This window comes from Equus caballus, chromosome 16 (assembly GCF_041296265.1).
Source record: "Equus caballus isolate H_3958 breed thoroughbred chromosome 16, TB-T2T, whole genome shotgun sequence".
In the NCBI taxonomy this organism is placed as follows: Eukaryota; Metazoa; Chordata; class Mammalia; order Perissodactyla; family Equidae; genus Equus; species Equus caballus.
The window spans coordinates 17,327,495-17,344,796 of record NC_091699.1 but is presented as its reverse complement, the minus strand read 5'-3'; positions in this window follow the sequence as shown (position 1 = coordinate 17,344,796).

The window sequence follows — 17,302 nt, the reverse complement described above, 5'->3', positions numbered from 1 at the left end:
CATGGCAGAGGGAAAAGGGGACACGGAGGAACTGTGAGCCAGCTCTGAGAGCTCCCGCCGGGAAGTGACACACAGCTCTTCCACTCCTGTTTCACGGGCTGGAGCTGACCACGTGACCGAGCCTGCCTTCCACGTGATGGGCAGCGGGCCCGCCCTCAGGGCCGGGAGGTACCTGAGCAAGGAGACAGCCCGCCCCACCGTGACTCAGGTGTGCGAGACGCCAACTCCAAGGAGCGCCTGCGTCTCAGGGCGTCTCAGTTAGTGTGAGAAAGTGCAGAGCACAAATCTGCCTGTGGGGCTGCCTTGTGCTCTGGGTGTGGACAGGCATAAGGAGGTGTTTCTGGATGTAACAAGTGTGTAAGTGGTGTGTACAAGAGCCTATGATGAATGGACAAATGTGAGTGTGCATCAGTGAATGTGGGTCAGGGGAGTGTGAGCATGTGGCTGTGCATGCATGGGTGTGAGCGCACGTGCGTGTGTGATCATATGTGCATATGTGTATGTGAACGTGTGTGAGCATGTGTGTATGTGAACATGTGTGCATGCAAGAATGCGTGTTTGGGAGCACGCATGAGCATGTGCATACACGTGTGTATGTGTGTGCACACACGCCCTAGCCACAGCACTGAGTCCGTCTGTGCACACGTGGAGTGCCCCTCACACTCACACCCAAACACATGCTCCCTTCCACAGGGAGCGGCTGCTGCAGGTGGAGGCTGAGCTGCTCCATTCCCAGCTGATGATTTAGAGGCTCGTTCACCCCTCATTGTGGCCATCTGTCACCTCCACACAGGGCTGTCTCCACCTGGCCTGCGCACATGGCTGCAGAGGATGGTGGCAGGACGGGAAGGCAGGTCTTCTGTTCTCAGCTCCCAACTCCAGAGACAGAGGCCCTCCCAGGCCCAGGACTGACTCTCTCGGAGCCGCCCTGGGGCTGGGAGCCCAGTGGGGGACAGACCCAGCCTGGAGCCGTCCCCATGGATAAGTCACTTCCAGAAGGGATCTGGGGATCCCCAAAATGCCATAGACTCCCCCCAGCCTCCAGCAGCTCGCCACCTCCTCCGCTGTGGAGCCTCCAGCCTGGAGGAGCCCGTCCCTATAACCCCTGAGGGTGTCACCACCCCTCCAGGGGCTGGTCCTGTGCCAGGCTTTGTGCGAAGCACAAAACACAGGCTGTCTCATTTAGTTCTTACAAAACCCGAGACGCAGGAGCTGCTGTTCTCCCTGACAGGTGAGGAAACTGAGGCACAGAAAGGTGCCCAAACACACACAGCCCACTTGCAGCAAAGCCGGGTCTTATGCTAAGTTCTCCTGTTCAGCTTTTTAAGTGGGCCCAGGGCTGCTCCAGGTCACCTCTTCCAGGAAGCCATCCCAACTAACGCCCTGGAGGGGCCAGGCCCGGGGCTGTGGCAGACAGCACCGTGGCTGTGGACACTGGGGGAGGAGGTGGAGCCGAGAGTCCAGGTCACCCATCTTCCTCTCTGGCCACCTCCCCAGCCCTTTCCAGGGTAGAGAGCCTCCCCTCAGACAGAGCCCTCCACTTGGCCCTGCCTCCTGATTCCAGCATGTCAGGAAACGAGACTTCCAAACCCACGCCTGACTCGGTCACGTCCCTGCTCAACCACCGGCCTGGGGATGAAGCCCAGCCTCCTGCACACGCAGCAGCAGGCCCTGCTGAGTCCGGGCCCACTGTGCAGCCTCGTCGCCCCACGCTGCCCTCCTCCGTTGCTCTGGGGTCCCCACCCACGCTCCTCGCCCTCTGACCCTTTGCGTGCGCTGTTCCGTCTTCAGGAAGCCTTCCCTCCTCCTCCACGCTCTCCTGGCCAGCTCCTGACCACCCTGCCCTCCTCCCAACGTCTCCCCTGCCGCCCGACCCACACCAGGGAGCCCGTCTCTGCTCTGCTGTGGTCCCCTGCCCTCCCCACACGGTGCCTCTCATCCCAAACTCCACGTGGGGTTTGTGTCCCCCCTGAGCTGGACGTCCCCTGGGCCAAGCACTGTGTGCTACTGTACCTGCAGTTACTCACTTAACAAACATCATCGATCTCCCCCCACCCCGGGCCAGGACTGTTCTAGAGGCCAGTGATACAAGAAAATAAAAAAGGAGGATGGGATGGAGAGTGAAGACAGCAGGGTAGCAGCTTTAAGAAAGGTGATCAAGGGGCCTGCCCTGTGGCCAAGTTGTTGAAGTTCTGCGTGCTCCGCTTCAGTGGATTGGGTTTGCGGTCTCGGATCCCAGGTGTGGACCTACTCCACTCGTCAGCCACACTGTGGAGGCGTCCCACATAGAAAGCAGAGGAAGATTGGCACAGGTGTTATCTCAGGACGAGTCTTCCTCAACAACAACAACAAAAAGGTGATCAAGGAAGGCTTCTCAGAGGTGGTAACAAGAATGCTGAGATCTGAACAATGAGAGGAAACCAACCAAGCGAAGCTCTGAGAGTAAGGGACCCCTGGCTTAGGAAACAGCAAGTGCAAAGGCCCTGAGGTAGGAGCAGGTTTGACATGTTTGGGTCATGCCTGTATGGCTGGAGTATAGAGAGCTGAGGGAGGCGAGGGGTTCAGAGAGGTAGCAAAGGGTGTCTTGAGCATTTTTAAATTTTGTCTTCGAATGTTCCAGACCGCCTCCTCCAGAGAACCTTCTCTGACTGTGCATTTCCTGTGCCTCTGAGCTCCCCCAGCCCCTACTCCTGATAACCCGAATCACCTCTCGGCCCCTTAAGAGGAGAAGCCTCCGAACCCCAGCCTTGTCTTATTCAGAGGATGGAAAAAGCATTTTACGACTGGGCCTTCCTCCAGCGCTGGGTCCCATGGCCGGGCGAGCGTCTGCGGGATTCGGATGGGGCCCCAGTCAGGACAGCAGCCCTCCGCGTCCTCCGTGTGAGCTCCAGCTCCAGTCAGCAGCAGCCCGGAGGAGGCAGGCTGGGCTGGCTGGGCCGTGAGGCTCGGTTATTTCTGGAATTCAATTTCCCCAACTCCCTGCGACCCCCAGGAGCACCCCGGGGAGGCTGCGAGAAAGAATGTGATCAGGGCCCGGGAGAGGGACCCAGCTGTCGGATGAATCACGCACCTCCAGAAGGACCCTGGACACTTCGGGGCTGAGTCTGGGGATGAGGAGCCTGGGCACAAAGGACTCAGGCTGGGAGTCAGGAAACCTGCATTCCAGGCCAGGCTCTGCCCCGATTCTAGGCAAGCCCTGCTCTGGGCCCCAGTTCCCATCTTAATAAGAGGCAAGAGAGACCGATCTAGGTCAGGGGCTGACAAACGTTTTTTGTAAAAGTCCGTATAGAAAATATTTAGGCTTTGTGGGCCACAGGGTCTCTGTTACAACCACTCGTCTCTGCCTTTAACGCAAAACAGCCATAGGCAACATGCAAGCGAATGGGCATGGCTGTGTTCCAACAAAACTTTATTCTAAAAAACAGGTGGTAGGTTGAACTTGGCTCCTGGGCTGTAGATTGCTTAGCCCTGGTCTAGGTGCCCCTGCTGGTATATCACTCAGGATACTTTAGGTTGCAAGCAACAGAGTCCCAGTGCATACTGGCTTGAGCTAAACATTGTCTGGAAGAGGAGGGCTTATGGGGTCACGTAAGAGGAAAGTTCAAGGGAGACTGCAGGTATGGCTGGATCCAAGGGCTCCGATGATATCATTAGGACTCATTATGACTGAGTTTCACTCTTACCATCCCTTGACCACATTTGCCTCTGTTTTGGCTTTGATTTTAGACAGGCGCTCTTTTTGTAGGGACAATATGGCTGTCATCAGCAAAAGTCCTGGGATTCATTTTGATTAGGCCAGCTTTGATCATGTGCTCCCCCCGGAACCAATCACTGCAGTGGGGGTGACGAGGTTACCAGAGTTGGCCAGGCTTGGGTCAGGTGCCCATCTCCAAAGCTGAAGTGAGTCCAGCCCAGCTGAACCACATGAGCTGAGAGGGGTCGAGGGGTAGTCCCCCAGGGGGGATTTGGGGCAGTGAGCGGGCCTGCGCTCGCCTGAAGCGAGCCAGTGTGTCAATGAGAACAGCTCCCTCTCTAGGTGGACACAGTCATAAACTTGGCTCGGCCAATAGGGCACAGGCTGGATCTCAGGCCCGCTTGCCCCATGGGCAGGCACCTGTGTGGTGAATGACACGCACCATTGTACATGGAGTGGCTCTGGGAGTGGACACCACGAGACATCCAGGTGGCCCTCCCAGCGGACAGTTGGGACTTCTTTGTGAGGGGCTTGTCCTTAGGGTTTCTCCTCACGATGACACCATTCCTCCCTGAACGATTGCAGCCACCTCCTGGACGCCATTCGGTCCCCGCCCACTCTCACTCGTCCCACCCACACCACACGCGATCCCCAGACTAATCTTCCCAGAGCTTCCAAGTCACTCCCCTGCTCAAGAACCTTTCTTGGCTCCCCATTGCCATCAGGACAAGATCCTCATGCCTCAGTCTGGAGCTCAAGACCCCCCACGGTATCACCTTAGTTCTCCTTCCAGCCTCGTCTCTTCCACTCTGCTATGCTGGACTAAGAGCCCAAGACTGGAGTTGGCACCGCTGTTCACTGGCTGTGTGGCCTGGGACAAATTCCTGTCCCTCAGGGCCTCAGCCTCCCCATCTGTAAATTGGGGATAACAATGGATATATCTTGAGAAACAGGAGATTTTTTTAAGTGTAAAATGTCATACAAATGCAAAGGATTATTATATCTTAAGGTGCTCCAGGGCTCCCCAGCGTGAGAGTGCAGTTGGGGCCCTGGTGACAGACAACATTCCCATTTCATCGGCTCTACGTCCCCATCAGGGTCCTCACCAACCAGCCCTGCAGGGCAGCCGCCTGTGACCTCCACTGTCTCCTTCTCTCCAGCGGCCACCTGGGCTGCTGCCTGAGAGGCTGTCCCCACTGACACTGGGGCTCAGGGTGCTGGCCCAGGCGCCTCTCACGCTGCTGGACAGGTGCTGCAGGCCAGGCACAAAGGGCACAAGAGAGCCCCTCTCTTTCTCTCCATCACACCTGCCCCCAGGCCCGGGCAGAGCTTTACGGGCCCAGGGCTCATGGGACCCCCAGGGAAGGGACCCCTCGGGCCCCTGCAGTGGCCTTTCCTCCGGGCCTGGAGGCCGCAGTGCAGAGAGAACGCGGAGTCTGTGAACCTGTGTGGGGAAAGCAGCTGGCAGAAGTCACTGTGCTCTCCCGTCGCTCCACGGTGCTGGAGACATCTGAATATCGTTCACATATCAGAGTTCTGAAATCACGGTCATGGCGAGGTCCAGTGGTGGATCTTGTTGTTAATGCGTAAATAGAGGAGTATGTATTCCACATATATGGGACAATTTCGAGTTTTCCAATATTTTGATAGCTGTATTCCTTTGTCATCTTGTGTCTTTTATTTTATGCATTTAAAAACATTATTCGGAGAAAGCTCGTATGTTACACCAGCGCACTAAAAGGGACTGCGGCCCAGAAAGGTCTGCTCAGACAGCAGGATGCCTACCATCCAGTCTCTCCAGCCTTCTCCTGTCCTCCTCTTCTGAACACGTGACAACAAGGGGGACACGCTCCTCAGACAGCCTCACCCGTCAGAACGGCAGCCAAGCTCACACCTGGCCCTCCCCTGCCTCCTGGGCCACACGCCTCGTTTCTGGTGCTTTTTAAAGTGAACAGCAGGTCCCCACTGGGTCGGCCCTAAAAACCTCCCCCACCATCCCCTCAGTCTGCACTCTTTCCTCTCTCTGCTCACACGGGCTCACGCGCCACCTCAGTGTGTCTGGAGAAAGCGTAGTTCTGTGAACAGGGCTGCTGGGCTACAACCCCCCATCAACGCATTGGCCTTCTCCCCACTGCTGAAGAAAGGGACTTTTGCATCAAGGCCCCTAGGAATTGGGTTTAGGTCACCTGACCTAAAACTATGGTGACCAGTTGGCTCAGCACATAAGAATGAGAGGCATTTATTCTCTTCTCTTCCCTTAAGAGCAGAAGCTGGGATGTGTGTTCCAAAGGTCGGGGGCTCCTCCCGTTAAGTTTGAGGTTGAAAGAGTCTGCACCAAGGAAAGGGGGTCCCAAATCTGTTCACATAAGGGGCATCCTGCGTCCAGGCAGACCTGGCTGCAAACACAACTGCCTTACTGTGGGACACTGTGCAATCTTCTGGGAGATGCATGGCCTCTCTGGGTCTCCATGCAGCTGGGATTGTATCAAAAGAGATAGATCTCTGAGGGATCTTGTTTTAAAAAGGACACAGTGAAAACTAGCAGAGGCAGAGGAGGAAGAGAGAGAAACTATGTGTACAAGAGTGTTCCCTGCGACAGTTTGCCTTGGCAAAGAATTGAAAATATCTGGATAATGGTCAATGGAGGAATGCAGATAACACCACAAAGTCTCACTTTGGAACACTACATAGCTGTTCAAAGAATGAAGTGGATCTACTCTAGGTCAAAATGCAAAGATCACCAAGATGTTGCTGAGTGAAGAAAGCAGGTGCCATCAGGAACAAGGCAAGGATGTCCCTTCTCACCACTCCTTTTCAACATCACACTGGAAGTACTGGCTAATGCAATAAGACAAGAAAAAGGAAACAAAAGGTGTGCAGATTGGGAAGGAAGAAATAAAACTGTCTTTGCTCGCAGATGACATGATCACCTATGTACAAGTGAATATAGCAAGGTTTCAGGATATAAGATTAATATACAAAAGTCAATTGCTTTCTTATATATCAGCAATGAACAACTGGAATTTGAAATTAAAAACACAATACTATTTACATTAACATCCCCCCCCCCCGCCAAATGAAATACTTAGGTATAAATCTAACATAATATGTATAAGATACATATGAGGAAAACTACAAACTCTGATGAAAGCGATCAAAGAAGAACTAAATAAATAGAGAGATATTCCATGTTCGTGGATAGGAAGCCTCAATATTGTCCAGATGTCAGTTCTTCCCAACTTGATCTGTAGAGTCAATGCCGTCATGGTCCAGATCCCAACAAGTTATTTTGTGGCTATCGACAAACTGATTCTGAAGTTTATAGAGAGACAAAAGACCCAGAATAGCCAACACAATACCAAAGAACAAAGTTGGAAGACTGACACTGCTTGACCTGAAGAGTTCCTAAAAAGCTACAGCAATCAAGACAGCGCCATATTGGTGAAAGGACCGACAAGTGCATCCAGGGAACAGAGTAGAGAGCCCAGGAATAGGCCCCCATATTTATAGTCCATGGATCTTTGACAAAGGAGCAAAGACAATGGAATGGAGTAATGGTGGTCTTTTCAACAAATGGCGCTGGAACAATTGAACATCCACACACAGAAACATGAATCTAGACACAAACCTGACGCCCTCCACAAGCGTTAACTCACAGTGGATCATCGAGCTAAATGTAAAATGCAAAATGAGAAAACTCCTAGAAGATAACATAGGAGAAAATCTATATAACTTTGTATGCGGTGATGACTTTTTAAACAACAATGAAGGCACAATCCATGTAACAAACAATTTGGATAGTTTGACAAACAATTAGATAGGCTGGACTTTATTAAAATTAAAAACTTCTGCTTTGCAAAAGACGATGTCAAGAGAATGAGAAGACAAACCACAGACTAGGAGAAAATATTTGCAAAGTACACATTTGATAAAGAACTTTATCCAAAAAAACCCGCAAAGAACTCTTAAAACTCAACAGTAAGAAAACAAAAAACATGATTAAAAAATGGCCAAAGACCTTAACAGACACTTCACCAAAGAAAATATACAGAGGGCAAAGAAGCGTATGAAAAGAGGCTCCACATCATTTGTCATCAGGGAAATACAAATGAAAACAACAAGATACCACTACACATCTATTAGAACGGCCAAAATCTGGAACACTGACAACATCAAAGGCCGGTGAGGATGTGGAGCCGTAGGAGCTCTCACTCATTGCTGGGGAGAATGCAAAATGGTCCAGCCACTTCGGAAGATAGTTTGGTGGTTTCTCACAAAATAAACATACTCTTACCATACGATCCAGCCCTCCCACTCATTGGTGTTTATCCAAAGGAGCTGGAAACTTATGTCCACACAAAAACCTGCACTCGCTTGTTTATAGCAGCTTTATCCATAACAGCCAACACTTGGAAGGAACCAAGATATCCTTCAATAGGTGAACGGATAAATAAATTGTGGAATATCCAGACAATGGAACATTATTCAGCATAAAAGGAAATGAGCGATCGAGCCATGAAAAGACATGGAGGAAACATCACAGCACGTTACTAAGTGAAAGAGGCCAATCTGAAAATGCCACGTACTGTAAGGGTCTGACTATGCGATATTCCGGAAAAGGCACAACTGTGGCATAAAAAGATCAGTGGTTGCCAGGGCTTGGGGGACAAGAAGGGGCAAACAGGCAGAGCACAGAGGATTTTGAGGGCAGTGAGGCGATTCTGTCTGATGCTATAATGACGGCTCACGTCATTACACATTCGTCCAAACGCACAGAATGCACAACACTGAGACCAAACCCTAAGGCAAACTGAGGACTCTGGGTGACCATGTTGTGTCAATGCAGGTTCATCAGTTGTAACAAATGTTCCACTCTGCTGGGGGAATGTTGATAAGGGGGGAGGCTGTACGTGTAGGGGCAGGGGGTATATGGGAAATTCCTGCACCTTCCTCTCAATTTTGCTGTGAACCTAAAACTTCTCTTAAAAAAAGGTCTTAAAAAAAAGCAAGTAGCAGAATGCTAGCTAGAGCACAATGCTATTTTCATATACAAACACACACACAAACAGAAACACTGTTACTTGTTTTCTACATGTATATAGATGTATGCAAATGGAAACACAGAAGTCGGGAAGGGCACGCAACAAACTGCTCAGATTATATCTGGGAAGGGAGGAGGGTGAGGAGGATTCAGTGGGAGGATCGAAAGGAACTTCTGTCTTAAATACTGCAATAGTTTACAAGGAGTAAATGCCAGAAATATTTGAGTGACTAATAGTATTTTTTAAAGAGGAACAATGAAGGAGAACAAAATAAGGAAAGAAAGGAGAGAGAAGGAGGAAGAGAAAAGGAACCTAAAAGGAGAAGTCGGAGAGAATCGAGGGGGGAGGGCAGGGGGAAGCAGACCTGTGCAGAAACCCCTATGGCCCCTCCTTCCCCCGCCTGCCTCATCTTCCAGCCCGTCAGCCGTCAGCCTGCGGGGACTAGCTGAGTTCCCAGGCTTGGCTCTGCTCTCCCGTTAAGGTGCCCACTCCCCTCCTGGCCCTGCCGGCCCCTGGCCTTGGCCTCCTGTGGAGAGCTTCTTTCCCCTCATCAGCGAGAAGCAGCAAGGACCACATCGCTGGCCCCACGCCTGGCCCAGTGATTACAAATTGTTTCTGAAGAGCCTTTTGCAATGGGCTTTCCCTCTCCTGGGACTATTCTAGGAATGTGAATAGCTTCCGTTTGGAATAAAAATGCTGAGCCCATTTTCTCATAAATAATGATATTGTGATCAGCTGCCATTCTGGTGGCAGTGAAAGTGGAGCAGGCACTCACAGCTTTTGGCTTTCCTAAGACAGGATGTATGGAAGCCACAAGCCCTGATGGGACACCCATCCATGCCAGGGTTTGAGAGCCATGAGCTCTGTCCGCCCCTCAGCACCTCTCCCAGGAGTCAGGCTGTGCCTGTGTAACAGAGGAAGTCACTGGCCCAGTGATGCCACCCAGCTCTGAACTCCTGGAATGAACCAGAGGTTCTGACTCCTGGGTCAGGATTCACACTCCTACACCCCAGCCGTCCCTTACTCTGGGAAGGCAGAAATTCCAGAAGATGAATAAGGTGGAGCAGACTCAGGGTAACGCTCCATGGCTCAGCCCCATCAAGCATCAACGACCTTGGCAGTGCCCACTGCCTCCCCATTGGAAGACACAGTGTGTCCCTTATAACCCTGGACCTGACCTTTCCCAGGGGCTCTGGCTAAACTCCCACTCTATTCCCTGCACCTCTGTGCCCGGGGGCTTCCCCACAACCCCAGAAGGCTGCTCTGCCAACTGCTTGCTTGTCCTCAAGTGCCAGGACTGTGCTCAGCCAACGACTGGAAAGAGTTGGTGTATAAATACCCCAGTTCCCTTTCCCCTCGGGTGGGGTAATTCTGAGGGGCATGTGCTACCCTGTTTCCTAGAGTTCCAATCCTTGAATTAAGCACAGTTGCCCCCCTGATAGCTGCTGGATCATGCCCCCTGCGCTGGCTGACTTCCTCTCCCGATCTCGTGTTCCCTGCACCTCCCAAATAAATGGCTTGCACTCAAGTCCTTGTCTTGGGTCGGCCTCTGGGGGAATCCAAACAAAGACCCCCTCTGAAACCCAGATCCAGACACACACTAACAGAAGCTTTGGACACCAGCAAACCTTCTAGAAGGAATTTTCTTAGACCCAGCTCTGACCACATCCTTCTCGAGGGCTCCCTAGGTTAAGTGCAAACTTCTTAACGTGGTATTTGGACACTTAGAGGTTCTGCCTGGTCGGCAACCATTTTCCATGATCTGGTTACAACCCCTTGATTTGGGAGTGGGGTGGGAAATTACTTCTCCTGAGCTCAGTCCAGACAGGACATAGGATGGCATCCTGGTCAAGACTGTGGTTGAGTGTGTGGATTTGAATCCTGCCTGGCAGCCTAGGGTAAGAACTTCTCTTCGCTAAGCTCTATTCTTTTTATGTTGGGGACAAAGAAGGGACCTCCCACCAAGGTCTTGTGTGGAGTAGATGAGTTCATATGCACAAGGGTTGAGCACAGCGCCAGACGCGTGGTCCGGGCAGGCTGGGTCCACCAGGGCTCCGTGGAGATGGGGCGCACATGACTCAGCCTTGGCAGAAGAGAGCATCAGATACTTCTGACCACAGTGTCGGGTTCAGGATAGGGCCCATGGTCCAACGAGAGTCAACGCCAGAAGCTTCCTGGGTACGCTGGGAATGAAGGGTCTTTCCTGGTGAGAGGAGAAGGGCGTTTGTCTGGAGATGCTGGTAGCCCTATTTTCAACATGTGAGGAGAGGCTGCGCAAGAACGAAGCCAACTCTGAGGAAGCAGAACTGAGAAACGGAGAGAGAGAGGCAGGGAGACAGAGAACAGACCCGGCTCCACCAACCGGGTGCCCTGGCTTTTGGGGGTGCAAGCCACTAAATGCCACTTGGTGTTTCCAGCTCTCTGAGCTCCGATTCCATCTCCCGCAACTGAAAGAATCTGCGATGGAGATGCTCTAAAGAACCGCATTGAGTGAGCCAGACAGCCCTTTGAGATGTGAAGGCCGGTGACTTCTACCCTTTACCTTTAGCTGCACAAAAATAGGATCAAGCAAAATGATAAGTAGAAGTCCAGCTTCTCGACGTGGAAGTGTTCTAGCTGAATCAGACATGGGAATCTTTGAGCTGCCCCCGCTCACACACGACTGTCCCCCAGAGACACCCGCGCAGGAGGATCCAGGCATCAGCGGGACCTCAAACCACTGTCCTGTCCAGGTCCCACAACCATGCAGCTGAGGAAGCAGAGAGACTGGCGGGGACGCGACTGGCCCAAGGTCACACACGCAGAGCAGCAACTGCAACCCAGGCGAGCCCGAACTCTACCCTCTGCCCCATGTTTTCTAAGTTTCAGCCATTCACATGCCGCATTCATGATTTTTTTCCAACATTCATGCCCCACTTTAGGAATTTTGCCAGATCTGGGCAGTACTCAGTCTACCATTGACTTAATATCTTTCTTTAAACCAATTCCCTTTAAACTGCAATAAGTTCACTCAAAAGGAAACATTTCACCATGCAAATGGAAAGACAATATCCTTTGCCAAAATAGAAACCAACTTAAAAAGAGTCACAATAAAGAACAACATTGTTCAGTTCTAGGTTGCAGGAGGGAGGCTGAGGGGGCTCTTTCTTTGTTACGAAGGGGGATTAGCAAGTCATGGAGAGGGGGTAACGGCAGGGGAGCACGAGCCCAGGCTCTCCTTTGGCCTTGAACAAAAGGATTGGAAGGGAATTGAGGAGAAAGTCACTTTCCATATTTGTGGGTTCGTGTTGTTTCAAGCCATTTCCAGGTGCCATCGGGAATCCCCTCCTGGCCCCCAGTGACAGACATCTGAAGCCAGGGGAAATTCTTCCATAGTCCAGCGCTTCTGAAACTTTAATGTGCATGTGAGTTTCCTGGGCATTTTGTTAAATGCAGATTCTAGTGAAGCAGGCTGGGGGAGGAGGGCTGAGATTCTGCATAAACCATAAATAAGCTCCCAGGTGAGGCCAGTGCTGCTGCTGCTGGTCCCTGGATTACACTCTGAGGAGAGTCTAGACTAGGGGTTGACAAACTATGGGTCATCGGCCAAATCTGGCCCCCTGCCTGTTTTTGTAAATAAAGTTTTATTAGGACACTGTCTTGTTCATTTGCTTGTATATTATTTTTCACGCTACAATGGCAGAGTTGAGTAGTTGGAACACTGACCATAGGGCCTGCAAAGCCTAAAATATTTACTCTCTGTTCCTTTATGGAGAACGTTTGTTGCCCCTCATCTAGACTGTGACCACTCTTGAGCTGGGAAGAGGGACCAGACCCTCCCAGGTCCTAGCCTGTCCAAGGTCACAGGGAAAGCCTCCTGGTGACAGCCAGGCTGAAAGAAGCCAAGGAGATAATTCCGCCCGCCACCTTTGTCACCCCCTCCCCAGCTAGGGCTAGAATAGAAAAACTTTAGTTTTTTAAAAAAATATGTAAAGAAAGGTGATTGTCTAGAATGCGGCATCAATAAGAATCACATCAAATGGTCCAACATTCTGAGGGGCGAGAGCAGAGCTGTCAGATGAGGGAATTAAGTAGCTCTTGAACCCTCTGAGTCAGAGTCGCGGGAGCAGACCCTCCGTTTGGCTCCAGTGGCCCTGCCCACACCATCCGCAGCCTCCCTGGGGCTGGGTGGAGGACTCAAGTAGGAGCCCATTCCAAGTGCTTCTTTGTTCCTGTTGAAGGAGGCGGGTCTTGGTTCTTACTAACAAGGACCCAGAGCTCTTAAGTGGGCTACTGGCACATCTACCAAAGTGAAACACACACCCACGACCAGCAACCCCACTCCAGGGATCGGAGACACAATTCTGCAAGTGAGTCTTGGCTTCAAAATGCATGACGCTTTATTAGTGAATCTGTCAGTGTGAAACAAAACCACCAAGCAGAAATGCGCTCACACATGCAACAAGAGGCACGCATAAAAATGTTCTCAGGAGCACTATTTACAATAGCCCCAAATGGGAAAAAGCCTAAATGAGCATCAACAGGAAAATACCTAAACTGTAGCAAATCCATGCATTGGAATATCATACAGCCCCAAACAAGAATGAACTATTGCCACACGTACCAGCGTGGATGAATCTCACGGACATGATGCTGAGCGATAGAGGCTGGACACACAAGACTATGACTCTGTTTATGTGAAGTTCAAGAACAGGCAAAACTAATGGATGATGCTGGAAGTGAGAATAGTGGTTACCTCTTGGGGTGATAGATTGCCCGGGAATCTCTGGGAAGCTCAAAACACTCTACATCTCGCTCTGGGTGGTAGTTACATGGAAGCGTGCACATGTAAAATTCCACTGAACCGTATGCACAGGTGCAGTGCTCTGCATGCGCTTTAATGTATATATTCAACCTCAAGTTGAAAAACTGTACACAGGCAGCTGGCTGGGCCAGCAGGCAAGGCGTCTTGGTTGCTCCGGGTCACCACAGCCCTGTGGACAGGCAAGTGAGGTCCATGAGATCTGGCTGCTGGTGCCTTTTCTCACCCAAGTGTGGGCAAGACTGGGGTCAGAGAGGCACCCAGGGGCTGCAGCCGGGGAAGCATTCCCCCACCTCCTCCTTAGAAGCCGCCTATTCCTCACAGACGCTGGCCTCAAAAGCTGCACCCCAGGCACCGTCATTCTTAAAGCCACCGAAAGCCCTCTGCCAGGGCTGCCCTTGTGGGAGCCGCCACTCTGGCTGGGCACAGGTGCTCGGAAACCATCTCCTTGCCGAGCCCAGACAACCAGCCCCAGAAGCAGAGACACAGCAGAGAGTTCGAGTAACTTGCCTGAGGTCACACAGCTGGTAAGGGCTGATGTGCTTTTTACCCCTGTCTTAATCAACTCTAGAGCTCACGCTCACGTCTGTGCCACATATCAATGCTCTATAGATAAGGGGAAAAAACCCCAAATCTTTCCACAGATGTGACACTTTCGACGTGCAAACAAAGCAGTTAGAAGCCCCACATAAACTGCCTGGTTTCAAATCCCAGCTCCAGGACTTCTAGGTGTGCCCTTGGGCAAGTTACTTAACCTCTCTGTGCCTCAGTTTTTGCATCTGTAAAATGGAGCTATTAGTCATAGCTCCCTCCCAGGCTGTCAGAGGAGGTTCATTGTCATAAAGCAGCCAGAGCAGTCTCTGGGACCGTATACTCTGCCCCTGAGCTGTTTGAATGTTATTCAGTAAAAACTAGCACTTCCTGAGCCCTTTCCAGCGCTGCGCACCCTTCCAGCCTATCTCACTCAGACTTCAGGACGCCACTGGGGGGCTTCTAGCTCATCCCCACTTCACAGACCATGAAACTGAGGCTTAGAGAGTTGAGTGACTTTTCCAGAGGCTCACCAGAGAGTAGGCAGCACAGCTAGGGTCCAAGTCAGGTCTCACTGGCTGTGTGACCTTGGACAAGTCTTTTCACCCTCTGAGTCTTAGTTTCATCCATAAAATGGGAGCAACCCCCCCACAGACACACACACATCTGGTGGAATCCTTGGGAGGGCAATCGCAGTGACTCTTGTGAAGGGCTCGCCAGCTGGGCAGCGTTTTCACTCCCAGGAGCCCAGCAGTGCCCAGGGGAGAAAAATATACGAGTTTTCAGAGCTCTGAGCTCTTCTCGCACCCTGTCTGTCTGAGGGGCAGACGTGCGGGTCCTCAGGAACCTGATGCTGGAGAGAGACACAGCACACGGCTTCCTTTGCGCATCCCTCTGTGACACAGACGCTTAGAGAACGCTTCCTGCATGCCAGGCCCGGGCTGTTTGCCCATTCCTGACTACGCATAACTGAGAGGCCAGCGGGAGACACAGAGGATGAACTCAAGAGTTAGGCCACCGGGTGTGTGCATTTCTGTGATGGGGAAATATGCAGAGTGAATATAGCCTGGGAACCCGGCCAGGCCAGGAGGGCAGGGCTGTCCCGCTGGCATCCACAAGGAAACCTGCAGAATAGAGAAGAGGATAAGGGGACAGTGTTCCTGGCAGAGGGAACAGCGCATGTAAAGGCCCAGAGTTGGGAGCTTTTTGCAGGGCACTGATGCAGAACCGTTCATGTGGCTGGATGCAGACAGTCGGTGTGGAAGGACCCCAAGAGTCCCAGCCTGTCTACACTGGGGGTATACAAGGGTCAACGAGGACAGAGCCCCTCATGCATGCAGGGCTCCAGGGACAGCAGTCCTACCTCCACCCAGGGGAGAGTGCTAAGTACCCACAGAGAGGCAGGAAGAAGACATGAGGGAATTCAAGGGGAGAAGGAATCGTATGGAACTGGGCAAAAATCAGGCTTGATTCGTGGAGGCGGCAGCATTTGAGATCACCTTCGACCCTCAATTAGGATCTTGTCACCTGGGGAGGGAGGGAGGGAGGGACGGAGGGAGGGCCATTCCCAGCTCATGAACCCTGAATAATGTACATCTATTGAACATTCACCGTGCACCGAGCGTCACCCAGCTTTCTCCTAGCAAACTTGTCAGGGAGATGTTCTCATTGCTCCCCGTTTACAGATGAGAAGACTGAGGCCCAGAAAGGGGAGGTCACTTGTGCAAGTCTGTCTGGCCCGAAGCCTGCACATCACTCCCAGGCTGCACGCTGTGGGGAGAGGCTCACCCGGCCGTCCCCAGGGGACAGGCTCAAGCTGCACCGGGCGCAGGCTGCTCCCCATCCCTCCTTCAGGGGGTCCTCTTTGGGAGTGGCCCTCTGTCGAGGTGTTTAAGTATTGACCCCAGCATGGGACGACACACACAAATATTTGAACATTCGGCAACGAGGCCGCCGCTGGAGACCCGTCCTAGTGCGACTCAGGGACAGGATAACAAAATGATCTCGGTCCTATTATCTCCCACGAGGTTTATTGTGGTTTTTCAAGTGGTTCCGCACGTTAATGCGGCGGCTCTTTTGCTAATGGAATTTCTAGCCCAGAGGGGGGTGTGGTTAGGGTAACAGCATCCCTTCTGAGAACAAAGCACTGAAGCGCTGTCTCCCTACAGGGGCTGTTTGCTCAGGTGGAGGGAGCCTGCTCAGTCTGACTGTAATTTCGGAGAATGTGGAAGATGGAATTCTGTTGTCCGTGGAGGCAGCGTCTGCTAGAAGCAGCTGATGCTGGTTCAGGGTGGGAGGCTGGGCAAGGAGCTGGGCGCAGCCTCTGGCCTGGCTTTTCTCCTGAGCCTTCACCCAGCAGCCTGGTGACCGGGGATGGCAGAGGGAAGTGCAGGCTCTTTAACTGACAGGTGAGGAAACTGGGGCTCAGAGAGGGAAAGGGATTTGCCCAAGGTCACACAGAGGATGGTGACAGATCTAGGCATCCAGATCAGGTCTCTTCCCACAGCATCACTCACGGCCAATAGGAAGCTGCCTGGGGTGGCAGATGAATGAGCTTCATGGCCTAGAGCACTGGCTTCAGAAGTGGGCAGGCCTGAGTTGGGACCCCCGCTGTGTGAGTTTGGGCTAGTGACTCTGGGCCTTTGTTTCCCTGTGTGTCATTGATCAGCATGCAGCAAGTGTCCCCAAATGTAGCTGGTAGTCATCATCTTCCTGGCTCTGCCATCAGATAGCTGGGTGCCCTCAGGCAAGTCATTGCATCTCCCTGAGCCTCAGTTTACTCATTTTAAAAATGTAGTTATTCGACTGGGTCATATCTAAGGGCCATTTCCAGTGTGGCGCCTGTCAGTCCATGACTCGATGAATTACCCCAAGTCAAGGAAAGGAGAGGACTACGGTAATATTAACCATGATAGTTTCAACCACGTATTGGTGCCCACGGTGTGCTGCGCCCTCTGCGAGGTGCCAGCAGTCCTCCTGGTGCACCTGCAATAGTACAGCGGCTTCCTGCCGCTCCCCAGGCTTCTAATCTTCTCCCCTTGGATCCGCCTCGTGTACCCGGCCAGTCTCAGCTCCCGTAAACTCTTCATAACTCGTCTGCTCCAGCACATGCAGTGGCTCCCCAGTGCCCCCCAAGGTCAAACCTCACTGCTTTAATGCGGCACTGGGCCTTCCACGCTCAGGCCCAGCCCTCTCTAATGGAATCTCCTGTCAACTGTGTTGTCTTGTCTGGAC